This window comes from Lycorma delicatula, chromosome 8 (genome assembly GCF_047948215.1).
Source record: "Lycorma delicatula isolate Av1 chromosome 8, ASM4794821v1, whole genome shotgun sequence".
Classification (NCBI taxonomy): domain Eukaryota; kingdom Metazoa; phylum Arthropoda; class Insecta; order Hemiptera; family Fulgoridae; genus Lycorma; species Lycorma delicatula.
Window position 1 is genome coordinate 73,924,280 of NC_134462.1, and position 24,642 is coordinate 73,948,921.

Sequence of the window (24,642 nt, forward strand, 5' to 3'; positions counted from 1 at the left end):
TGTTATAACAGTGTTAAAAATAAAATAAATCAACTTACAAACAAAAATGTGTAAAAAATTATATTTGCTTACTTAGTAATTAATTATTCTAAGTTATTATAATTATTAAAAACTAAAATCTATCTTTTAAAATTAAAATTTTTGAGTTGATAAACCAAAAATAATAAAAAATTTGATAAATTATTATAAAAAAAGATAAATGTGAATTGTAACTTATTCAGATTCCTGTAAGGTACAGTAATCAGTAAAATATCTTGCTAAATCTGATATTAGCATAAAATTATAGACTACATACCAATTTGCTAAAGTTGTCATAAGAAAAATATTCAGTGACGTAAAGAATTTTAATATATATTAATTAACAATCTGTTATTTATTTATTAGTCATAAAATGATTGCAAAATTTTTTTTGTCTGATAAAATATTAACTAGCAGTTTAATATTCTTACTAATTAATAGAAATACTCAATTGAATAAAAAAAATATTAATTACATTAATCATCACAAAATAATTTTTCAAATATAATTATGTTATTTAAATTTTTATTCCTAATTACGCTGTTTAAATTTGTAATGTTTACGTTTTACTGTAGCCATCAGGCCTGATCAACTGTAAACTTGTCGCAAATCGATTGTTTAACAGGTGATTTTCGAAGTCGAAGATTCTGAGGTTCAAATCCTAATAAAAGCTACTTGTTTTTTTTACAGATTTGAATACTAGACAGTAGATACCGGTGTACTTTGGTGGTTGGGGTTCAATTAATTACACATCTAAGGAATGGTCGGCTTGAGTCTGTACAAAACTACATTTCATTTACATGTCATTCATATCATCCTCATCACATTGGTTCACGGGGAGGGGGGTAGGTTGCTTATTGTTCACTAGTTTAACATAAGATGACTTATGTTAAACTAGTTAAAAAACTACAAGTAAATTATTTTTAATTCCATTCATGAAATTCCATTTAATGGAATTTTTTTATCTTCCCTGATCAAAAAGTGAAATTTCAACAACATCAAGTTACATAACGGGCCATAAATTTGTTTTCCTTATAAATGAGCTCTGTTCCAGAAAAAAATAATCAATAATAATAATTAACCTTGAGAAAGGAAAATTGTGATAAATTAAGGAACAAAAAAAACTTTTTTGTTCTTCAAATTATAGTTATGAATTATTTATTTTTAAGATTATATTAAAGTATAATAACTATTCAAATAAAATTATTTTTAAAAAATTAAATTTTTACGATAATCAGCTCGTCGTCGAAAATCAGCTGATTTTGAAGTCGAAGTTCTCAGGTTCAAATCCTAATAAAGGTAGTTGCTTTTATTCGGATTTGAATACTAGATCGTGGATACCGGTATTCTTTGGTGGTTGGGTTTCAATTGACCACACATCTCAGGAATGCTTGAATTGTTTCAGGAGTATACATTTACCGATAAGGTTACATTACACTGATAAGTCGCTAATGAATTTAATTGTTGATAAGACTGTAAATAAAAGAATTAAAAAATAATTTTTACAAATAAAAAAGAAACAACAATTTTAATATATTTCATTATTAATAAGAATTAAGAAAAATTTTTCTAAAATGTTTTATGCACATATAACGCATTTATTTAAAATTTCTTAAGATTCAAGAATATTTTCATACGATAAAACATTCCATTTTTTACGAGGTATTCAGGTCATATCTTTTTGGAAGGAGGAGTGCCTATATTGCGAAGATTATGAACACGTGTTCATGTGTCGGATGAACACGCGAATGGTAGAAAGAAACATCTGTGAACAACTAACTGGACCCCTCAATGTAGACACGATTGCACCAAACACGCTATACGGTGTCGAAAAATTCATGGCTGTGTCAGGATATATAACAACGATACAACAGCACAAAGGCAGGGACGACGAGATAGCGAGGGGTTGATGGAAAGCCCCCTGTGGAATCGTCGTTCGTCTGGGCTTGCCGAGATGGGCGACGACGATGAGACATGAGGACTCCGTTGCCCTCGAGCTGTTAAGACCGAGACCCTGCTGGGGCCTTCTCGAGGGACCTGGCTAGAGGCAGGCAGCTCTTAAAAGACCGTGACCCGGTGTAGGAGGCCCCCTTTGTGGTATACTCACATTGGAAGCATTGGCGTCAAGACAGAGTCCCGGCGCCTACGGTGGGTTTCAGGAACGACATAATCGGGCCTGGATTCCTTGCTCTAGGGGTTAGAGGGAGGCACTGAAACGATCTGTTACAGTGGATAATCCCCCAGACTGCGCTATGCTTCATGGTGATATCCAGCCCAGGGGGGTAGGGAACCAAGCTACAAAAAAAAATTTCACTAATTATTGAAATTATTTATTATTTAAATAATCAAAACATTACTGTTAATTAGTCGAGGTTAGCAAGCGTATGTTAAGTTTGGTTAGATAATATTTATTATTAAAAGCAATAATGCTTATATTTTTTGAATGAAGTTTTATTTTCATTTCATGTTTTTTTTTATATTCTTGTAAAATGGTTATAAAAATGGTAATATAAATGGTTGTATCTGGTTATTGGGGTTATTTGGTTACTTTTTCAACCTCGTTATTATTAATATCAATACTTCCTGCTATTTTGAGTTATTTCCAGGTGAAAAACTTGCAAACTTTTGGGGTGAAGGAGAAACGAAAAAGTATGTTTTCAAAAATTTAGGATTCTGTGGAATAATAAAATTTTACAAATTATTTAAGAAAAATTCACCTTTATAATCTTTTCTAAATAGTCGTCGTGTCATACGTAAGTTAGAGTGTTTTCGTGAAATATTCATTTGTGTAATATAAGTTAAATATCATTTGTAATGTATTTTTGCTTGCTGTTTGGTCACAAGTGTTTAATGTTTTTGATAATGTGTTTTCATGAGATTCGCTTGATTAATTTATAAGAGGATGAAATATAACACAAACATAATTCATATATATAAAATCATTATGTCTTTATTTAGTCTAAAAGAAAATATATTACCATCAGAAAATACATATAAATTATTAAATATGCCAGATTTAAGTGGACATAGTCCTTACTTTTCCATTCTGTCTATTCAAGAAAACTTAAACAGCTGATATTCGTCATAATAAATAGTCTGTCAATCACTAAAAGATGGCTTTTAACATTTACTGTTAACAAATTCCAAGAAACAAGATCGTTTAGTATATCATAAATGAAATATAAAAATATTTTTTTATATGGCCTTAGTTACCGAAAATATTATTCTTAAATTTTTTTTTTTTAAATTTGATAAAAATAATTTATGAAAGGTAACTAATCTATTATATATATATATTTTATAATTAAATAAATAGTATTTCCCATAAATGTACAACAATTAGGTTTACCTTTGACGAAAGTCTTTAATGAAGCAGAAAATTATATTTTCAATAATTTAATTTTTTTCTACATTTTTTTATAATGTTAAATTAAACTAGAAAAAAAATTCTTATATATATATATTTTTTTTTTATTAGCTTCAGTACCGAACATTTTTTTTTACATAATAATTAAGCAATTAGTACTACATTTTTATAAATGATATATATAATTTTATCATATAATATCATGAAGTGTGTTTACCTGTTTGAATGCGCGTGCGCGTGTGTATATATATATATATATATATATATATATATACTTATTTGTTTAAGGAAAAGTTGTTTAGAATAAATAATGAAGGACTGTTTTGATTTACACCTTATTTAAATTGGAACATTATTAAACTACTTTACCTTATTTGTAAAAGCATGCGCGCACACATACACACACACATATACATACACTCACAAAGGTTATTTATTTTGAAATGATTTTATTCAATATATAATGTTAATGAAAATGCTAATTAACAGATTACTAAATTATATCTACATATCACACAACATACCAGTTTTTCTTAGTTTTTTCTGCAATATTTTATAAAAAAAAAAACGAAATAAAAAATAATGAAGCGTAATATAGATACTTAAAAATTTATAATAATTTAAATTAACAACGAAGTAAAAATAATATTAATAGTTTAAAAATAAGAACCAAAATTCATATTATATTACAAAATTATTTTATATCTTAATAATTTTAAGGCTTAAAATTAACTATTCAAAATTCGTTAATTAGTTTTTGTCAATGTGGGACATTTATAAGAAAGTGTCACTAATTTAAATATTACTACATTATATCAGTAATACAGTCAATTAATACTCAATTTAAAGTTAATAAACATTCTAATTGATCTGTATTATATACGTTATGTTACTCTTAAAAACATAAATTTACTTACAGAATCACTGAATAAATCTTCAATAATGTTTTTCATTATTAGAACGTTGATGCATTAAATGTAAACACTGAAAAGTTGGTACAGGTTACCCGAATAACTACACCTTAATCGTACAACAATGTATTTAACGTAAAACGAAACACAACCAAGCACAACCCGACACACAACTGACTCTGTCTCTCGCTCGGACAAAATCGGCTCCCTCGAGTTCACCCGAATGAGCGCATCACAACAAGCCTTAACGGATTATATTTATTCGCTATTCGGCTAACTGTTTCTTCCTTACTCGGCTCCCTCGAATTTATCGGATTGACCGTTTCACCTCGGTTAATCGGTTTAAAATAATATTAATTATTTTTTATATTTTATTTATAAATATTTGTTTATTTTAATATAAAAATATGACATCTTCAATTAATTCATTATATCTACTGGTTATATAATGAACGTCATTATTTTAGAGAAAATAGTTGTGACCTGACATGCTTCATATACTTTAAGTATTTTATAATATTTTTGGTTGTAAAGGACACCGGGTAAAATATTTTCATAATATATTATTAATGTATTATTATTTTAAATGTAACTCTACATAAGAAACATTAAGAGAGGCGATCAATTTGCTCATCAAGAGGAAGTAACTTTTTTTAATTTTTATTGAACAGCAGTCCATGGTCTGAATTATAAAAAAAAATTTTGTTTCCAAAAAGAAAAATTTTGATTATCAAAACTGACCGCTTCAATGCAGATCATTGTTTCTTTCTATCTCCGTGAATCTTTTATTTTTTTAATCTTTAAATAACGGAATACATTAATTTTGGATTCCTTAATTACGCCCCATTAGCGTTATTCTTATTACAAAATTAATTGGCTTGTTTTCTGGTGTAACGGTAACATGATGGATTTTAGATAATCTAGTCTCATATTCGATTTTTATTAACAAAGTAGAATTTTTTCATTTATGTAAATCATTTTTGTCGTTCATATTATTCTAATAATTTAATTAGCTATACAAATGTTTCCCTAGTTCAAATAAAAACAAATAAATAAAACGGAAATTTTTTAATATTTTCAAATTCGAGAGTATTTTTACATTTATTTCATCATTATCACATGTATATAAAATAATTAACGTCAAATTTATTTTAAATGAAAGTAATCTATTTTAGGGCTTTTACATATGAGTAGATGTGTGGATGGTACGTAAAATATATATATATATATATAATGAATATATTTATGGGTATGTTTTTTGAGATTCAAATATATAACCCCGAAATAGTATATAACCAAATAATAAATTTTCACTTATAATCGATATGTATTTTAAATATAATATTACTTTCTCAATTAAATAGATTTATGAAAATAGCAAAAAAGTAAAAATAAATATTATTAAAAAAAAAAATTAAATCTTCAATTATTAATTTATTTTGTCGATTACGTGTGCATGGTTAAGAGTAGTAATTAAAGGTTTAATAGCTGTTGAAGTTATCTACCGTAACAAACATCAACTCAGTTGATGACTAATATGAAAAACATAAATTTACTTATTAAATTAATTAACAAAAAAAAACCTGCAATATTAATTGATGATCAATCTCGTAAAATTACATAATATTTTATAGGTATAAGCATTTACGTGTAACTGAATATAAATTTATACATACTTATTAAAAGAGTAAAAACGTTTCGTTTTTTTTTATTTTACGCATATATTGTTAATTTTATAACAACATAAGTTATAGCTAATAAATACTTTTAGACGATATTTAATTTTACGGATTAAATTTGTTATAGATAATAATTACGAATAACATTTGTCAAGTTTTATATTATTTTAAAAATCCTTTAGAAATATTCTGTTAGCCTCATATATAGAATATTGTTGATTATTTTCATTTTTAAATAGTAGAATACCAATTTATTAATATGTAACTGTACACAGTTTGAAAAATATTGTTTTTTAAGATAAATTCTCAATTTTAATACTAAATCCTTAAAATCAATATAAAAATAAAAACGATTTATTTCCACTGTGATTGATTAAGGAAAAGTTCAATAGTCTAATAGAATATTGGGAAGATAGTTGTATAATGGTACAATGAAAGGTTAGTACGTTTTGTTACTCTACTCTAAAGGAATCTTCTCCTAAACGCTTAAAATAATAATTTTATCTAATCTTGTTCTATACATTATTATATCGGTCAATGTTCCTAGTTATAGTCTTATGAACAACCTGTATAAATAATATAAAAATTCATATACAACATTTCCTGGAGCAACCACTGTATTATTATTCTATTTCTTGGAAGAATCCTTAACAATTTAGATTAATCATGTATAATCTACTCCTTAAGAAGAACTATCCTTTGTAAGATTTTCTTATTTAATTACTAATTTAAATAATCTTAATGGAAATATAATTTTAATAATTATTAAAAATAAAATAAAAATAATAATATTTATGAAATAAAATTTTATGGATACATCAAAAGAATGAACCCAGACAAACTCGCGAGACAAAAAAGTAGAATGCTATAAAAACAGGGAAGAAAGGCAAATACAGACTAGATAAAATGGATTGGTGAAATAATAAATGAACAAAAGTTGTCAGAAATAACATTCGAAACAGAAAAAGTTTTTCACATAAAATTCAGAAATGACTAGTTGACCAAGATAGGTTGAAGAAGAAGAAGAAGACATAAACGACCTGATCCAAAGAGAGAAGAAGCTCATAGCAGAAGAATGAAAGAAATATTGGCACAAAAAAGGCAAAGAAACGCCTTTAAGTACTTTGCGTCGTTCTAAATAGGTTTATTTAGAAAAAAAGAAAATTGTGATCTAGGACTATACAAATAAACAAACAACTCATTTATAAAAAGTTCTGACCTACATTATTAAAGTTAACTTACTCAATTAAAAATTATATTACTACCTGTACGTAAGTAAATATATACACATAATTCACCTAACTCAAAAAAAAAAAATAATAATAAGCTATCGATTTTTAATTTATTTCAAAAAAAATAAATAAAAGTATTTTTTTAACCGAAGAAAAATTTAATAAATTCACTGATATCCGTAGTAGAATAATAGCGTCCCTACTATTTTGGTGTTTTTGGTGGTTGGGTTTCAATTAACCACACATCTCAGGAATGGTCCACCTGAAACTGACAAGATTACACTTCATTTGCATTTGTACTTATCATCCTCTGAAGTAATACTTTACGGTGGTTCCGGAAACTAAAACAGAAAAAGAGAGAGTAGTTTTTAAATGGATGGCGTTCCGCCATCCATTTAAAAAGGCCTGGGATCCAATTTGAGTCAGGAATGAAATTTTAGGTAGATATCAAAAGAAAGCTTCTTATTGCAATGGGTACCGTGATTCCTTTTTCTAAAAATTTTCGATACATCTTCGCGTTTCACATCCCTCAGACCCCAAAACTACTGTCAGTTCAAAAGTATATATATATATATATATATATTTACTTTCTTTTGGAAACGATAACTGCCGTAAGTTTGCGCCAAAAAATCTCGTTCGAGGTCGTTAACGGCCAAAATCGGACCATGGGGGGTGGAAATATTTGTTGGGGGGACTTTTTCGAATAACTTGCTTATTAAGTAAAACAATAATTTCGTTTAAAGTTCCTAATGTTGTCTCGATAAGGGCCTAAAATTCATGTAAGTAAAGTTTTTTGATATCACCAACCGTTGGGCCAGGGGGTGGAAAAATGGGGGTTTTGAAGACAAAAAATCATACCTCCCTTAATAGGCACAGTATCGAATCGGTTTAAAGTGGTCGTTAGTCCTATAAAGATTTCTAAAATTTTTTTTTCTGAAATTATTTTTGATATAACCAACCCTTACGGCAAGGGATTACCAGAATATTGCTGGAATTGTAAGAAGATGGGTCTTTTCGTATGCTAAACATGCAACCATTGTCGTATTGAGTAAATTTGAAGTTTTTGTTAACTTTAAGATGAAGATTTTTTTTATCCCGTACATAGCACCGATGAAATCTACCTCCGCCTTCCAGCGTGTTGAAAGGGATTTTTTAAATTTATTTTTTTAATTTAAATATATTGATTTATTAATAATTACTAATTTCTGATTGTAAAAAAATTTTTACAATAAATAATAATTCAATAATAAAAAAAAATAATATGAAAAAGTACATAATCAGAAGTTTATGCACTTTTCATTTTAATTCAATATTTTTTACAGAGGTTAATAATTAATAAATCAATATAGTAAAATTGAAAAAAAAAAAAAAAAAAAAAAGTAAAAAAAATATATATGTATCTGAAGTTGGATTCGAATCGACGTGTGCATAGTTACGGATCCGACACGTTCTCACTTACACCACATAACTACTTGAGCGACGTGAAACAATATTAATATATAAACTAATATAAAATGCTAATACGGACACCACAAAAAAAATGTTATGCATGTATTGTCCACACATACAATTGTAAAACTGTCCACTTTATTAAAGAACTGGATAGAAGATCGTATCTCTCTTACAAATGAAATAAGTTTAAATGAACTGCAGCAAAAAATGTGTATATGTAATTAAACAGGCGTACAAGGAAGTCCATATTAGATGGTGTTCATATGGTGGTGTCCATATTAGATTTTTTAACCTGCCCTATTAGTAGTAATAAATAAATAATTATTAATTGGTTTAATTCAATTTGTGAAGGAAGGAAGTGAAAACAAAAATAAAAGTCTAATGTAAAATTTTCAAAATTATTTATTTTGTAGAAGATATTGTTTGATGCATGTACACGAGATTTCAATAAATATCTTAATTCGTTTAAAAAACAATTAGATTGATAAAAGAAACATAAAATGGCAGTCAGAGGGAAAGATGAAGAGATGCCATTTGTTCACATACATTTTTAAAAATTTATTTTGAACGACCCTTTCCCCTCAGTATATTACCCATCATCTTCTGGGACGCTGTGTTTCAGAAATTCAGTGGATTCTTAAAGGGACCTTCTTTTTTTTATTTACAGATTATTCAAATCTGAGTTAATAGGCTAAACGCAACCAACCTTTACTTACTATGAATAATTTAGGTTATGTTATTACGACTAAAGTTAATTTAGTTTAAATTGATTAAAAAATATGTTTACGTTTTTGGCACGATATGAAAATGAAAAATTTATGATATAATAGAATATTATTGTCAGTATTATACGATACCGTTAAATAAATTAAATTATCAAATAAAAATCTTATCTTTATATTTAAATAAATTTAAAAAAGAGAAAATTGTTACGTTAAAGAAACATTCTCTTATAATGTTTCTCACGTATAAAGTTTTACCGACAATGTTGACAGTTCGACAACCCTAGTCGAATCACTTAGAAGTTAGATAAAGAAAGAACTTTTCGTATGTGAGGTTAGTCTCTCACATCAAAACCGTTATATTATAGCATATCTTTCCATCCTCTATCGTCAATCTATCTTCTTTAACTTATATCATAATGTTTCCCTATCATTCCTACGAAACCTACCTAACTATAATAACAAGTGTATCGAATTGCCGACAACACTGAATCGAATATATATGAATAGAAACATAATGAAGTACGTCTTCATCTCTCATTTTACTTAACACTAATGATGAAATGCAAACAAGAATAGCATTTGTAATTTTTTTTACCATACCTTTTTTCATAAACATTATTATTAACGAAGCTATACGAATTTTACTTATATTATTAAAAAAAATAATCTTAACCTTCGTGACTGCGAAATAATAATAAAAAAAAAAAATATTGGAAGTGTTTGTTATATCATATAACATAGATTTATAAAATATATTTAAATTAAATAAGAATTTATTCTAATTTAAAGAAAAATTAATCAAGGTAATCTTTTACACATTTACTGGGCATTGATATAGAACTAAATAAAATGGTATATAAGCTGACAACAAAGTTGTTATACTTTCCTATAATTGGTTATATATTCTTAAATAGTGGAATATTGTACATGAAACACGTTTAAAAAATTCAAACTTTTTTTGGGCTAATGCACTACTACTATGCTTAGGAAGACATAAGAAAAAATTCAATTAAAAAATAAGCAGTAGATAAAAATATAGCTTTTATTTATTTTTGGGGAAGTGAGAAAATTTTCGGAAATTTTTTTTTTAAATGGTAAGATACGCATGTACATAATTGTCTTATAATTATGCTTATCATACTCGTGTTTAATATAAAGTGGGATTTGCAAAATTTTGAGAAAATTAAACCCAAAGAAACTATCTACCCCATCCCCTGGAGATGTTGATTCCAAAATTTTACCAACAAATTGCCCCTTATACATTAGTCTCTTTGTCAAATTTCGTTAAAATTGGTTTATCCAGTCAAAAGTTATTAAGTTTCAAACAAGCCAACCCACGTGCATTCGTATATACGAATATTACCCACTTTTTTGTATTTTTTCCAGCGATCCCTCGGTCATGAAAAGTAAAAAAAACCCATACCTCCTTTTTTGACTGATTACCATAATTTCCTTTTTTCAGCATATCTCTAAAGGAATGATGACAGGAAAGTAATAAATATATATATATATATATACGGTTTTGTTTACACCTCCAATTTTCTTCTGATTCCGCAATACCAATCGGCGCAAATCTACCGTAAATATGTTTTTGTGTTAATTTTTGGCTTACTGCTATATATATATATTCGACATGGCAAAGAAAAAAATTGAATCAAATGGTTAATAATGAAACTGCAGTGTTAGATGCCTTTTTATAAATCAGTAGATGAAAAAAAAAAATTTTAGTTTTTAATTTTTTTTTTGCATTTTATTACTTGTTCACAATAATTTTTATTTTCGTGATCTGCGAATGTAATATTTTATGTATGTAAATGGTATGATAAGATTCCTCGTAAATATGTTCGACTGATTAAATTTTTATTCATTCAAAACTTATTTACAATCGATTACATTTACATAAACCTTTAGTAAACACATACAATTAGCAATTATGTATGACACTCAACACCACGAGAACATAGAAATAAAAATAAGATATCATTATAAGTAGAAACAAATAAAAAGATGAACAAATGTAAAGAGAAAAGAAAAGTATATGTAACAAATTTGAAATTAAGAGTCGAATAGATATGCACAATACTGACAACCGAGGTAATCATAGACACATTAAGACACGAAAGAATTTCGATTCAATCTTCTAATATCATCTCCACTGTTTAGTAGGCTTACTGCCAAGAGATTTGTATGGTAGTTAAGCCGTGTTTTGAAATGAAACGTTGTATTTCTTAACGCACAGACCGTAATTCTAATCTAAACCAAGTTGCCTCTGTTATTCACCTCGCTAGCTTATTTTGAAACCACTTCTTTAAGATGAAGACATTGCTTCTGCTCACAGTGCCTCATAGGTCTAGATCGGTTTTTGAATTGTTGAGTATACCAGCAGCTTATTAGACAAGTACTAACGACAACGTCTACCCAGCAACCAGAACATTTCCTGGAACTTTATCTCAAGTTGACTTCTCTTCTATTTTATATGAAATTTTCACGTAAGTCGAGGTTTAGACCTTGGTACCTCAAACTCTCGGTTTTTGGAATTTCAGCGCCACCAAGGTGGACCCGTGGGCAGTCATCTCTTCTCATTTTGAATGTCATCTGTTCGATTTTGCTTGGTTAACGAGTATTCTCCAAATATTCAACCATCTGTTGTTTAAATCTGATGTAATTTGTAGGGTATTCGTGGACAACTACTGGTTATCAACCGTCTGAGAGTAACGTTCTTCTAGGTAGCTGCGTAGTATAAGGTAATATAGTTAAGGAAGGCTTATCTTTAATTTGTACAAAAGGCTAGGGTACCAGACTTTGTTGGTTGTGTAACACGTCAAACGAACAGTATCTTTTCTCTTTAAGGTTTCTGCTTATTACGTTTACAAGCCTGTATGTTTACATGACAGTGGAATTAAATGCCCACAACGGAAACCGAACTGATGGTCAGGAATTACACGGCCATGTTTCAAAGGAGGCCAAATCATCCGAAGGAACAACCTTTCGAAGACCTTCGATAGGTTATTCCTTTACCATTATTAATAAAAATAAAAATATTATTGAAAAAAGATAACGAATAATATGGATAATTAAACAAAAATAAATACATAAATTTACATTTTAAATAATTAACCATTAATTTACGAAAAAAAAAATAGACTACGAGAAAGAAATGCTCGATTATTTATTGTTATCTTAAAATCAGAAGTTTGTTTGGGTATGTATATAAAATTATATTCCTCTTATTCTATATTTCTTGGCATTGAATCTAAACAGCTGTTTTCTTCGTTTGAAAATGAGCATTTAATATAATAAATTTATATAATTTATAGGACTTGTTTCCTAATATCGTTGCTAATCAAAATAAGAACTATAAATTAAAATTGGAACAGAATATTTTTATTTTAAGTTTATCTGATTACTTTATTATGATGTTATCTGGTAATTGTCATCTCTATTGGTATAATGGGCTATAGAAAGTATAAATATATATATATGCAAATTTGTGAGGGCGGTCTAATGAAGTACGGTTGCATATAAATATTTTGTTTTTTGTTTTACGATCAAATGAGGCCAAATTAATTTTTCGTGTCATATATATATATATATATATATATATATATATATATATATATGAGATAGATTGAAGGAGGAAGAGAGAGTGCACTTGTGCGTGTGCGCATACACATTAGCTGTTTATATATATATATATATTAAAATATAACAATCTTTATGATTTAGTTACTCCTCACTAATTATTACTAGAAAATTAAAAAAAACTATTTTATTTATTAATTACTTCACAGTGTAAAAATTTATTATTATAATAAATTTAATGCCCAATTAATAATCCGTAAATTAATTCTGATATAATATCAGCCTAAAATAATGATCATAAATTACAACCTATATATTTCTATTTATCATAAACTTATATCATTTTAAATTACAATTTTTATAATTGTTTTAGTATTGAAATCATCACATTTTTATAAATCCAAATAAATTTGAGTTTCTTTATGATTACTGGAATTTAAATTATTATTATATCATCCCGGTTTGTGTAACAATATGACAATTGAAATATATCAACGTAATGATTAAACAAAAAATTATTCTGCATAATAAGACAATTGTTAAATAATTATCAATTAGATAAAAATGTTACAATGGATAATAAGTATGTTTATCATTTATTTATTTATTTTTTTTATTTCTATAACAAAAAATAATTACATGATAATTATTGTTATTGTATCCTGAAATATTTCCAGATATGGTAGGTAGAATACAAAAAAAGCATGACAACTTTGTACAGAAAAAACAGATTATAGAAATTCATTTGAGGGGAAATGAAAATCTGAAAACTTCATTTGTTATTTAATTCTATAACATGATAGTTTAATTAATGCAAGAGGAAAGTTTTTTCTATACCTATTAAATTAAAAGTTAAATCAAGTTATTAAAAATATTACAGCCGTAAAATTCTGTAGTTATACAATCTACTGGTGATTTAATCACATTAAGAAAAAATAATTACAAATAAATGATTAAAAAAACAAACAAAAAAAAACTGTTTCTAACTGAATCATTACTGCATTATCAACAGTTTTGTCAAATTGTGCTTCTAATCTTTATTAAAAATCAACATCATTTATTATTATAACTTATCATAGGTCATTGCTCTTTGATTATTTCAAAATAAAATATTAAACAATTCAATGCTTGGTTTTTTTTTAAAGTAATGAATATTATGGAAAGTTGAAACCAAATCAATATGGGTTGTCATGATTTTATAATATTTTATTTGTTAATATAATGAGAACTAATTTCATTTGTTTTATTTACTCTTAACTCTCAATAAATAAGGTGTATTACATAATGTTTTTTTTTTTGTTTTTAAATAATAATACATTTTCATTAAGGACAACATAATTTTTATAAAACATTTGTTGGTTGGGGTTAAAATTTTATAAGCATCATTTGAAGTCTTATTTTTAGAGTATATATTTCATACAGAAAACAAAAGCCCATTTAAAATTTAGGCGTGGAGAAAATGTGAGAAAATATAAACAGGATAGAAGTGGATAGAAGGAGTGAAAGATTAAGAAATTATGAAAAAGATAAACGAGAATACAAAATTTTATTGGAATACATCAAAATAAGTAATGCGCTATATATCATGCGTAGAGAAAGATTGATTAAAATATTGCAAGAGCGATTAGTAAAAGGTAAAGAAAAACATTAAAAATTATAAATGGTATAAAAGGATATAAAATTGATGCTTTTATGTTTATATTTGAAAAAAAGGTAATGGAAAATGTGAGAGGAGACGGTACAATAAACCTGGTTTAGATAACATATGGTGATAATTATGATAAAATCTCTTTATTAAACTGTGTTAAAAACAATAATTAATTTTTCTGATTTTTTTTTAATAGATAGAATTATAAATTTATTTAAATTATGTATTAATGTACTCTAATGAATAGTAGTTATATCATTCTATTCAAGAAATAAAATAAAATTATAATAATAATTACAATAATTATAATTTTACAGTTAGTTACTAATAAGAAACGCGGTATGTTTGATCAGCAGCGTAGGCTTAATACTATATTTCTCAGATATAACATTAAAATACAGCACAAGAAGAGGTATTTAGAAATTATTATTATACATATATTTTAACTTACTGCGAGCGCACACATTCGTACATTTGGATATAACATATATAAGTAACAAGAATCGTAAATTTTATTACAGCTTTCGTTCATTCTCCAACAAATGTGATATCATTTTATTTAAATCGTTATATTATATACAAAGCTATATAATTTAAGAAGAAAATTATTTCCTTGAAAGTTAATTACGAATTCAAAAGTCGTACAGCAAGTAGTTTAATGATTATAAAAGTTAAGAAGGAAGAAGAGTAATAGTAGAGGGGGTTATCATAATACCGATGGCTAGAGCCTTAGCATTTCGTATCTACCTAGATTTAGTATATAAGACCTTGTTCTTCCAATTTAAACAATAATTTACAGCTCAATTATGCCAAGTCATATTAAATTTTAATTAATAATAGCTAATAAGTTATATTAACTTTATTTATTAACTTTAAAATATGCATGTATACGTATATTTATAGCAACTTGTTATTTTCTATTATTATTATATTTTTTTTATCTTCACCATTCATTAAATTATTGAATTTTTCTGAATTGAAAAAAATAAAAAAATCATCAACATTAAGTATATATTTCGGCTAGTTATATTCATATTATATCCTCTTTACTAACCACTTCGAATGGGTTTAAGGTTCTAATAAAAACATATCATGTTATTTCAACAAGACATGAGATCTGTAAAATATTTTGTATTTTTATTTCACTTATTAAATTCTACAGGTAAATGATAGAATCGGTAAAAAAAATATAAAAATTTTACATTATACGCATTTAACTGCGTCAAAAAGTTTTGTATCATTCATCCGTGTTCTGCCATTAGGGCAGTTCTTGTCCTGCTGCTGTTTCCACCTTCTTATTCTTAGTTAACCTCTTTGTTTCAACATATTTCCCTTTTCCATAATCCCATCCATCATTTGAAATCGCTTTCTTCCTCTTCTTCCTTTCATTCAATATACCAGGCCTTCTATCGCATCCACCTTCTTCTCATATAATGTCCTAGCCAGTTCCTTTCTTTGTATTCAATCACATCTTAAATTAATTAATCATATTTTACATTAAATTAACATATTTCTGTTCTTCCCAATTCTCTTGCCGTGGTCTTGTCAATTGGTCTTGCCATGTAACAAATGAAACATTTTATATTTACCAGCTTTCTTTCTATAATTATTACGATAAATCGATATTATTATGTTTTCGAAATTTTTTATCCTTAACTTATAAAAAACAGAAAATAATCATTCAGAAATTATTAAATGATTATTTAAAAAATAAACTAATAAATTCAGTATTTTTTCTCAGTTTTTCAGTATTATCTCAACAGTTCTTCGTTTCTGACTTCAATTATTAAAATCTGTCAAATCTATATAAACAAAAATGTAAATGTTCGTTTGTTCAAAATTCTAAATCTCCGAAAGTTCTTCACCGATTGCTTTGAAATTTTGACACAACGTTGCATTCGAATACGCGCGTGTTTTTATGTACCTACAATTTATATACCTAAGATGTTAACACCTGTTGCAGGTGAAAAGATGCTTTTTTTGAAAAACAGCGCTATCTGTTGGACTTAAAAGCAGCACACGCTATACTAAATATTTTGCGATTCCATCTCAATGTTTCCGTTATATACTAAAAAACTACTGGACCAATTTACACGTGGGAAAAAGGGAGAAAGGGAAAAATATATTATAGTATATATATATATATATATATATATATATATATATAAAAATCAGATCTAGCAATAGGGAAGCATTGCCGGGTAATAAGGTGGTGTCCCGTCTTGTTGATAGTAATGGTATCCATTTCTGTCGCCAACTTTCAAGCATGTCCAGATAAACGATACCATTTACGGTTGCCTCCTGGAAGAAGAACGGGCCGTACATTCTTTGTTTGCTTAGAGCACAAAAAAGATTGACCTTAAGGCTATCACAAATATGCTACTAAATTTCATGAGGGTTTTAGCTACCCCATATTCGGCAGTAATGGGTGTTCACCTTGCCACTAATGTGAAACGTTGACTCATCACAAAAAAAGGTATAAGTCTAAAAATGTATCGTGGTTTGCAATTCTATCCATCATTTCCAAACAAACTGCAGCCAAGCAACTTTGTCGTTATCTTTAACATGTTGAACCACGTTTAGTTTGTATGATTTCAAGGAAAATCGTTTACGTAATACGCCCCAAACAATTGTTTGTAGAATGCCAGTCTCACGTGACACACGTCGCGTTGATTTCTTTGGATTACGTTCAGAGCTTTCTCTGAGTTCCACAGCCACTTCAGGGACGCGTAGGCGTCCTGGTTTTTTTGTTTGTTTAACAGAGCAACCTGTCTCAATGAAGATTTGGTGCCGAGAGTAAACTGTACACCTACTAATAGGCTCACTACCGTAGTCTCTAGGAAAATTACGTTAACTGCAACTGTGAATGCAAATCGTGAAACCAAAACACATAGAGAACACTTTCCACACAAGTAAATATATCCATTTTAACAACACTGGTAGCCGAATTCGTTATTAATGAACTACACGAGTCAAAACTAGATGTGTTTTGCTCTGAAATGATACCTTAACCGAATCTGTAAATTATTCAACTAAAGTTTATGTGATTTTAACGTTGTGAAGTCCTTTTTGAATCACCCGGTACAATCTTATATTAATTAGTGATATACTGATCTGTTTTACCATACTTTTCCCAATTCAAATGATTGCTCTTTTTAGAATTAAGTATTCAAAAGAAATAAAATCAGTTAAACAGCTAAATTTACTGTTACGGAAATTAATTTTTTAGATTGTAAAAATAAAAACATTAATTAATTATGTTGTAGATATGAATTCCCTTCTTCACTCCTTTTCATTCATTTCATGATTTATTTTTTAATAGATATGATTTCCTTTTTTTAATGAAAATTAATATTATATTCATATTTACTGATTGAAACTCGAAATAAGATGTATGTAGAAAAATATATATATTGTTTTTTTTTTTTTTATTTTAAGAATCCGATAAAAAGTTTTTAAGGAAATATTACATAAATATTTAATTAAAAAAACAAACTAATAGAAACGGTTGAATTTCTAGTCAGTCGCACACATATTATCACTCATTGAATTTAATTACCCACTTTTATCAAAAGAAACAGAAGACGATTAATTTATAGTTGAATAACATTTACTACTGTTATATATTTTTCCTTAAGTTTAATTCATTTGAACAAATTTATAAAAAATATATTTTTTTTAAATTTTATGTAATTGCTATTAAATTATTTACGGTAATAGTAAATTCTATTGTTAAGATTTTATTAAATGTAAATTTTTTATAGTTTTATATGAATATAATAAAATACTTTTAAAGCCATAGTTTAATTAGTGTATTTTATGTTTTTTTATTGGTTTATATTATGTTTTGTTTATTTATTCCATGATAGTATTCTGACTGGAATTTATATTACTATAATAAAAATAATATAAAATAGTTATAATTGTTATTACTATATGTTATATTACTTTATTCTTTCATTTTATTTTAAATTTACATAGAATATCCATTAATTTTATTAATTCATATAAATCTTCATTTCAGTTAATGAAATCTTCTTTAATATTTAAAAAGTTAAGAAGAAACGCAGAAAAAGTATATAGAAGTTTGAGACGTGTTGTTACACATGTTGAAAATTAGGCGGGTTAATGAATAAATTGAATTAAAGAATTTTCGAGTAGATTTTAAAAAAGGGCAAGGAAAATCTATTGCTTCGTATATTTAGCTTTTTAAAGTATTAAATATGTTAAGGAAGTTTACAGAGTAAAAAAGCGACAAAGGTTAAAATATATGAAATAAATAACAAAAATTTAGGTTGTATAAGCGTTGAGGCAACAGATTCGCAAAATATAGAAAGGAATGGAGGATTGCAACCACCCAATCAAACGGCTGAATACAATAAATAAATATTTATAGTCTATTTTACTACGGAACTTCATCTACTAAAAAAAGTTTTAATTTTTTTATTAGTTTTTTATACATTTTTTTATTTACTGAAATAAACTGGACAAAATTTCCTCTATTAATTGAGTATTTTTTAATGTCTCACTTTAATGTTACTCTCTCTTAAAAATAAATGTATATATTTGCTTACGTCGTTTTACTTTTGTGTATAGACATGTGCCAGCTGATCAGTAAACATAATCTAGGTAGTGAAAGTGGTCGGCATGTGTACAATGACAAAAGAAATCGCTCACAAGTCCTTCGTGGGTTTGCTTTCTATTGTGATGGTGCACTGAATATACTGACTGAATGGGTAGGACGTCTTCCAAAAATGGCAACCAGTATTCGGATTAATAAACAAAAAAATAAATAAAAATATATTCCGGTATATAAGAGCAAAGTTATTCATATATGTAAACGTGTATACAATATTAACAATCTCATTTAGGTCGAAGCAATTTACGACTTTTTTAATTTTCATTTTAAAATATGAACATTAGACATCTTTATATAACTGTTTTTATAAGATTATCAGCACTAATGATATTATCAGTAAAAAAAGAAAAAAAAAATAGTATTTGTTTTCTGGAAGTGTATGTTGTTTTAAATAATAACTTTTTTAAATACACTAAATTTATTGTTTAATGTGTATGAGTTTATTTGCACATGAAATTATACAATTAATTAATAAAGTTAAGATGTAATAAAATGAGATTAAAAATGTTTTATATATGTTAAATTTTTATTCAAAATAAGAAGTTGGAAATTACCACTAGTTTGAATATTATTTAGAACTTTCCTCTCTGGCCGAACGAGTTTGTTATCTAGATACCCAGATGTTTAAATTCAAAAATCAATAAATGTTTGATGTTTAACATATATTTTGTATCAAATTCTATCATTTATGAAGCTTAGCAGCAACAAAGATAATCTTTTTTTTTGTTACATTACTTTTATAAGCAAGCTTTAAAAGTAGAAGAAAATTGTAAAACGCATAAAAATTTTTTTCTTAGTTGTAGAGGTTAATATTATTATAAAAAAAATTTTTCTCCAATTATTTATCGATAATTTCGTATTTGTTTTTTATTAAAAAAGTTCTTTCATTTAGTTGCAATATTAGTAGAGCAGGAAGAAAATATTTAACAGTGTATATTTTTGTTTTTGAGAAAATGAAATAGGAAAAATATATAACAATTATTATCTCGCCTTTTATACATATCTGTACTTTTTTGAATCGGATAATGTCTTTTTGAAAAACGATAAACAAATAAATTGTTAAATTTTTATTATCGACTTCTGAAGTTTTCAATTGACGGAAAACTCTCGCCGAAACCTTAACAATTTTATTGTTTTGGGATTATACTTTGTTCTGTATTGAAACGGGTTAATTATTTTATTATTAATTTATTATAATTTTTATAATTTATTATTAATTTTTTAATAAATCTGTTTTATTTAAAAAATTACTTTTATTTTTAAATAAAAGTAAAATTATAATATTTATTATTTATTACAATATTTATTACTCATTTATTATTCTTGTTCTTGTTTGCGTTTATTGTTTAATTATTTATGATCGTGTAATTATATTTAAATCGCTAATGACTATTATCGTTGATGCGACTATAAATAAACGATGGAAAAAAAAGATAATGAAAGAATAAAAAAATAAAATTGGACAGAGTTTTATTTTTACTGTTTTGATTGTTTTTATTTTAAGTTGAACTATGGAAGCATCCTTACATGTCATCAAATTTATTTACGATTTCTGTAATAGTATAACTGATTGTAAATTTTATCATGAGAAAAAAAAAATTAAATAAAAGACAGTTAAATTCAGTATGATGTATGTTCAAGTAAGAAAAAATAAATTTCTCACTTTTAAAATTCATCCTGATGTGATCTTATTCTGTTTTTTCGTTAAATTCTAAAAACCTCATTATATCTTGAAATCTGTCTCATCGGATATTATTGGATAAAAAAAATGTAAACCTCAGTTTTACTTATTAAATCCCTAAGAAAAAATAATTTATTTTTATAGGATTTACAGTTCCATATTTCTCATTTATGGAAACCTGTTTTGGGTTTATGGAAACCTGTTTGGCTTTTTCTTTTAGCTACTCTTTCCGTTGTTTTTTTTTTGTTCATAATATTTGTACTATTATCCAAATAAAATTTTGTATTTTCCAGCATTAACAGTTATGTTTCATGAATATCCCTTAGAGAATTTATATTTTTTATTAGTTTTTCTTTCATTTTTACCTTTCATCAAGTAAGTTTGATCATTTTTTTCTCAGAAGATCGTCAAAAATACCACCATTGTAACAAATTATAATACCTTTAAAAATTAATATCATTAAGATGTACGATTAAAAAAACACATTGAAGGATATTGAAAATTTTAGCTTGTTTTGGAAATCAGTTTTGAATTACGTAAAAAGTAACAATTTTTAATGAAGTTTTTTTTTTTGCTATTAATAATAAGCCGATGTAAATTTCTGTGTGTATCCATACACATATGCCCTTTAAAATAATTAAATAAATTTTCATGGAACCCTATTATTATTATTTTTTAAAGCTTATTTATTTATTGTTATTTTTAATAGGATCTTTGAAACATTACTGCTATAATTACATGGGTGGTTGGTTAGTTTAATAATACACACACATACATACACACTCACATACATAACCAGACTTGTAATGATGAAGTCTGGATTGTTGGTAACCAAATGGTTCATCAATCATCTATGTATATATACAAACGCGTGCGCGTGTGTGAGATTATATACGTAGCATGTATATATTAGTTTCGTTCTTTAAATTGTTGGTGCTAATTACAACCCACTACCCACAAATGAATCTCTTATATTTTGTAATTAATTCTAATGATTAAAAAAAAATCGGATACATATCCTATGATATTTCAAGTCAAGTTTAATATGTATTATTTATAGTGTTCATCAAACTTGTACATCATATCATTGCCTATTTATTTTTCTTTACCTTCAACCTTTTATTTAACTTTAATTATCAGTAGATATTTCATCTATCTATAATCTATCCGTTAGTATTTTTTTAATTTTTATTATTTATCATAATTGTATTTTATACATAAACTAATAATTTGTAAAAATGTTGTAAAATTTATTTTCTATAAATAACATACTACATTTTTTTTCTTTATGAAAGTCAGTGTTATTTTTCTTTGAGTTTATCTTGTTATGTTTAACATTGAAGATGTTCGAATCGACGCAAAATTATGTCCTTGAACGTCAAATGAATGTCAAAACCTTAACAGAACCCTTTCCTTATGACTTATAAAACACATGCGTTATAAGTGAACTCAATTTTACCGGTCTTCATAATTGAAAGTAAACATGTTTATTATGACTTTTTTATCGTATGAAGATATATATATATATATATATATATATATATATATATATATATATATATAAATGTTTATTTACAAATAGTTTATTTGATCATTTTGATTCTAATTGAATATTTTTCGTATTATTGTATCATAAAACGAAAATTAAATTTATTTTTATAATTAATTTTCATCGATTTGGTATTTAGTTGTTATTAATTATCATGAAAATTAAATGATTATTAGAAATGAAATTGATTATAATTATATGATCTTGAATTCTGTTATCGAAATATTTTATCGGAAATGACTGATATTGTGGTATTTTTTAATTAAAAAACAGTTGTTCTTTTGTGGTTTAATATTAAATATATCGATCAATCTACATGTAGTATTTTAACCGTGATTGATTCCACTTCTGTTAGCTGACTAATGAAGGTTTGTTAAAACAGCACATTAAAGATCACTATTAACAGTATTATGAAAAATGATTGGACCCACAATGCGCGTTCTACTCACACCGACCCAGACTCCAATTTTCGCTTGGTTTAAAGATTGTTCGTGTAATTCACGGTGTTTAGTTGACGACCACAGTCATTTATTTTGTGAATTAATATACTCTCCCACATTAAATCACACTTCATCTGCAAAAAACCTAATGTTGAGGATACTTACGGAGTTTTAGTCGATGAACTGACTTTTAGTCGATGACTTTTTGTAAGATCTGTAGGTTTCAGTTCTTGAACACAGATTCCTTTCTAGGGGAAAAGTTTAAGTTCTTTTCTTACAGCTTTATGTGCGGTAGCAACTCCGATATTTTGCTCTAATATCGAACTTACAAAACCTAATGTTGAAAGAATAAAATGCATCATATTAATTCTAAAGCATACTGCACATCGGCTTTCGGACTGTACCTTACGAAAAATTGTATTATCAGAAGATAGATTCTGCTATTTAGGTATTTTAATTTTTCCAGGATAAAGGGTGTGTTTAAGATAACAAAAGAAAAAAAAAATTAAGAAAAAATTCTACAAAAGTATTGGGCATTAAATAAAAAAAAGGTTGTTATAGATCTTACCCATCATTTATTAAAAAAATAATTATTATTTTTCTATATAATCATCCTTTTTTGAGTTATATTTTAGTTTCGATTTTTTGGATAATTTTTTTTTGTACTATAAATTATGTACTAATATTCAAAAATATTATCATTTTTTGCATATTTTCCCTTTGAAAAGCTATTTAAATGTTCCATAACTCTGTTAAATAGTTTTACAAAAAATAATACTATTTTAAGTATGTTTAAGAAAAAGGTTTTTTGTCTTAAAGATTTTTTAAAAATTTAGATCTCATTTACAGTATTAATTAAAAAAAAAAAAAAAAGTTATTTTGATTCTCAGTAAAAGTAAAAATTATTTTCAATAAACATGATAAAAAAATGTAGATCCTTAAAAGGACAAAATGATTAAGAATTGGAATAAAGTAAATGGATTGAAAAAGTATATAAAAACGTTTTAATAAATTATATAAGAGAGAATACCACGAAAATCCTTATCAAAAAAATAAATAAATAAATAATCTACGGTGGATTTTATGTTTTAATTTAATTATAAAAAAATATATATATATATATAGATGGTAAATCTCTAATGAAGACAAAAATTTGTATATTTATAGACAGATAAAATTAAAAATTTAGTGTGTTGTTAGTAGTACATAAGATTAAGATTTTAGGGCACATAAAAAAGGAATTGAAAAATACATCCATCAAACAAGTCAGGTGACTGATGAAAAAAAAGATTATTTTAAGAAATTTATTAATGGGATTTTTGTCTCTTTACTAATAAGTTATCTAACTTGTTTGATCTCTGTATCCTCTTATAGAATTTTCCGTTCTAAACTTTTATTACCAAATAAACTAACCCTGTGTGGCTTAATATGTAACCTAGATATTCTCATATTAATTATAATTAAAAATTTTTCTATTACATTTTGCCGATCTCCGTGAAAAAATTTTCTGCCTTTCATCCGGATGTTCCCGGATCGAATTCGGATCAGGCATTATTCACCGGCTAAATTAATTAAAATATTTTATTTCATAAGTTTTATTATTAACTCTTTAAATTTTTGTGTTGTCCAAATATTTATATTTACGAGTAGCATTTCAGAGATATTTAAAAATTAAAAAATTCGTAATTTTTTATTGTAGGAGATTTGTTTTTGATAATA

At 26.2% G+C, this 24,642-nt stretch overlaps 1 protein-coding gene across 1 annotated transcript in view; it reads left to right on the forward strand.

Annotated features, from left to right (window-relative positions):
• klu (zinc finger protein klumpfuss) overlaps window positions 1–24,642 on the forward strand; it is a 133,543-nt gene that overhangs the window by 33,753 nt on the left and 75,148 nt on the right. The gene's annotated exons all lie outside the window — the stretch shown is intronic.